Source organism: Triticum dicoccoides, chromosome 6B, assembly GCF_002162155.2.
Source record: "Triticum dicoccoides isolate Atlit2015 ecotype Zavitan chromosome 6B, WEW_v2.0, whole genome shotgun sequence".
NCBI lineage: Eukaryota > Viridiplantae > Streptophyta > Magnoliopsida > Poales > Poaceae > Triticum > Triticum dicoccoides.
Genome location: NC_041391.1, coordinates 46497743 through 46501392, shown reverse-complemented (window position 1 = coordinate 46501392; position 3650 = coordinate 46497743).

The window sequence follows — 3650 nt, the reverse complement described above, 5'->3', positions numbered from 1 at the left end:
ATGCCCCTGGTCGCGCTTGCGGTGGGAGCTTGGTGGCTGTGGAGGCTCGATCTGGTGCCTCCACTCCCTCCCCTGCTTAGCGTGCATGCCCTTTAGGCATGGTCATACTTCCTTGGGTCGTCGGTTCCCTGTCAGGGGGTTCTCATAGTGGTAGGGACCTCAGGCTAGGAGAAATCTATGCCGGCGGCCAGGTCGTCGGCATAGATATGGAGCCTACGCCAACGGTAAGGCCGTTGGCATAGATGTGCCACCCCACGGACCCAGGAGGGGCTCGGATCGATGACGTGTCATGTCGCATGGATCGATGACGTGGAGTCTATGCTGACGGCCAAGCAATCGGGCCGTTGACATAGCTTTGCCACACCACGGACCCACTAAGGGCTCGGATCGATGACGTGTCACGTCCCACAAACGATGACTTGGATCACCACCTATGCCGACGGCTAGGCAGTCTGCATAGCTCTGCCAACGGCCCCCGTTAGCCCCGCCAGCGTAGATATGACACCGTCAGACGCTCGTCGCCAGCGGGTAGCCGGGCCCACGTATATGTCGACGACCTCCGTAGGCATAGGTCCAGTGCTGCCGACGGCCCTCGTCAGCATATTTAAGCCTACACCGACGGACTTTCTACACCGACGGCTTGACCTTGGCCATCGGGATACCTCTGTATACGCTGACGGTTGCCGTCGGCATAGTTTAGGCCTTCGGGATAAGGCTGGATTCCTGTAGTGGAGCAGCCGGGGGAAGAGGAGGAGGAGGAGCTAGCTCCAATGGAGGTGGAGGAGGCGGAGCAGCCAGAGCAGCTAGAGCAGGAGCTGCCGGAGCAGCATCTGCCGGGCTTGAACATGGAGCAGGCGGAGGCGGAGTTCACCATCGCCGAGTCGGAGGAGATGGCGGTGCAGCAGGCCATACTGGAGTCCATCCAGGATGAGCCCTATATATATGGAGGGTAACCGGGCATTCCTCCGGGAGGAGCAGGCGGCGTCCGATGTGCTATTCGCCGAACTCGACGCGGAGATAAAGGCGGAGGAGGCCGGAGCGGAGCAGCCGGAGGCATCGGAGGAGGCAGAGCTGCAGGTGCCGCCATTGCTGCTGGAGCCGGGGACGAAGATCATCAACGTCTCGGGAGATGAGTAGTTGATGATTTACGTAGTACGTAAGTTTATATTGTTTGCATGTCTTTGTATGGATTTAAGAATTTAATATAAGATGTTCCGATGCAAAAAGTGAAATTTGAAACGTACCAGGTCACTTGCCGCGGACGCATCTGCGTGTGTTCGAGAGGCCATATTTGCCATATCCGCCTATAGATGCTCTTATTTCCGCCAAACGCCGGCGTGTGGAGGAGGAAAACGCCGTCGGACATTCGCAAAAAACAAAAAAGAAAACGCCGTCGGAGCCGGCAATCACGAGACCGCTCCGCGATTGCCTCGGTAAGAGCATCTCCACTAGGCCCCCAAGATGCCTCCCAAAGCACCTTTTTTAGCACCGGTGTGAAAAAAAGACCTCAGTCAGGCCCCCAACATGCTGTTTTGTGCCGGATTTAGGAAAATTTAGCCCCGGTGACCACAAGAGAAACCCAGCCCGTCGGGGCACACTTGGGACCGCCCGCGTCACTTTTTGCATGGCAAAACCCCACCAGTCAGTGTCCTTTCTCTCTCTGTCTCCTTCTTTTGCTGCTAGGCCCACCGCGTGCATGTGCATTAAAAGAATCTTCAGCCCCGCCTCCTCCGCCCCGCTCCACTTCCTCGCCGCCCCGCCTCCTCCGCCTTGGCCCGCCCTGCCTGCTCCGCCGGCTCGCGCACGCCTCCGGCCCCACCGCCTTCCCCGCGCTCGGCTCTGGCCCCTCCGCCTTCCCCGCTTGCCTCCGCCGGCCCGAGCTCACGGCCGCCCCTCCCTCGGTGGTCGCAGGGCGAGGAGGAGCGCGCCTCCGGCCCCGCCGCCTCTCCCGCTCGCCTTTGTCCTGAGGAGGAGCGCGCCGGCAACGACTGCAAGCAGCGGAGGGACGAGATGGCCCAGACCTTGAGCGTCTTGTCCCAGGAGACGGAGAAGAGGAGGCGTCCGTCCGTGGACGCGGTGACGCCGGACACGAAGTCGGAGGTGGACGTCGGCTCCAGGGTGCGAAGGTCGTGGAGGGCGACAGACGCCGGCCTGGCGACGACGAACCCGCGGGAGGCGTCCATCGCCGCGACAGCCGCTGCCGCTGACGCCGCCGTGGGCGGAGGGATGAGCGTGGCGACGTGGGCGAAGGAGGTGGCATTCGACGTGGCAGCCATCTTCTCGCCGGCGCTGCACTGGTCCTTGGTCCTCTGCTCCGCCGGCTCGCGCTCGTGCTCATCATGCTGCTCGTGCTCGGCGGCGTGGCCGGGCCGGCCGTGGCCTGGGGTGGGCGCGGCCTGGGCACGGCTTGGGGGTGGACACGACTGAAAGCTTTTTCACCCCGGGCCAGAAGTTCCGCCGGCAACCCCCCAAGAGGCGAAAAAAATGCCTCCTGGGGGGCACAACGGCTGGAGATGCTCTAAGGTGTGGGCAGATGGCGTGGAGCCTTCTTGGCGAGGATGGCGCGAGGACAACAGCCGGTCGGTGCTCGGACACGGATTTCTACAAAACCTACATATTCCGATACATGATATAAACACACAAAAGGATACGTTGTCTGATACCCTTTGCAGACTGGCCCATTATTTATCTGCCGGCATAGGCGACTATAACTTACTCGCTGCAAGAACGTGGAGAGATGCGGTTTGCAGATGTTGACATGAGCTATAAAATGGTTATACATGCATATAAATAACTTTCAATGAGCTACTCTGGACCTTAGCGTGAACCATATTTTAGTAAGCTGTATATAATAACCTAACACTACTCTGATAGCAATTACAATATTAGACAGGTAGCTAGGCGAGAACAGGGTGTTACACTGTTTGCTAGGATAGCATGGCGCTATCTAGTCCACCGGATTCGAGTCACCGAGTGATTCGTGGTGCTTAGAGTTTCATCTATAAAAATATACTTTCAGAGGTTAGTTCTGGATGGTCTATTTTTTCTAGACAGGTAGCTAGACATACATATATACATGCAGAATAACTTGCAATGAGCTGCTCTGGACTGTAGTATGTACCATATTTTAGTTAGCAGTATAATAACAGTACTATTATCAATATCAATGTTAGGTAGGTAGCTGGCCAGCACAGCAAGAGCAACCCAATGTGCAGCGGCCGTGCCTTAGGCGATGCACTGTCTGTTTGTCACTTAGGCTGGCCCCACCCTCTCATCCCACCCACCCCCACCCCACCCAACCCTGAGCCTTGCGCCCCTCCTCTCTCCCCCTCTCCCCCCTCTCAAATCCTTCTCAAATCTTGCAAATCCGGAGTATTTGACCGTGGATTTCGAAGCCAATCCCTCCCTTAAGGTAATCTCCTCCGATCCCCTCTTTTTCATGCATAGAAATTGTCATATTTGTTCAAATCTTGCTAGTTTGGGGAAACCCTAGTTTTGGCTTGGATTTGGAAATTTGTGTTGAATCATGTTATGTTTCTTTGCTAATTTGGTATGGTTAGGCTTCATACTATGCTAGGGTTAGGGTTATGTATGTTTTATGTTGGGGTTAGGGTTATGCTATGGTTAGGGTTGTGGTTATTGTTAAATGA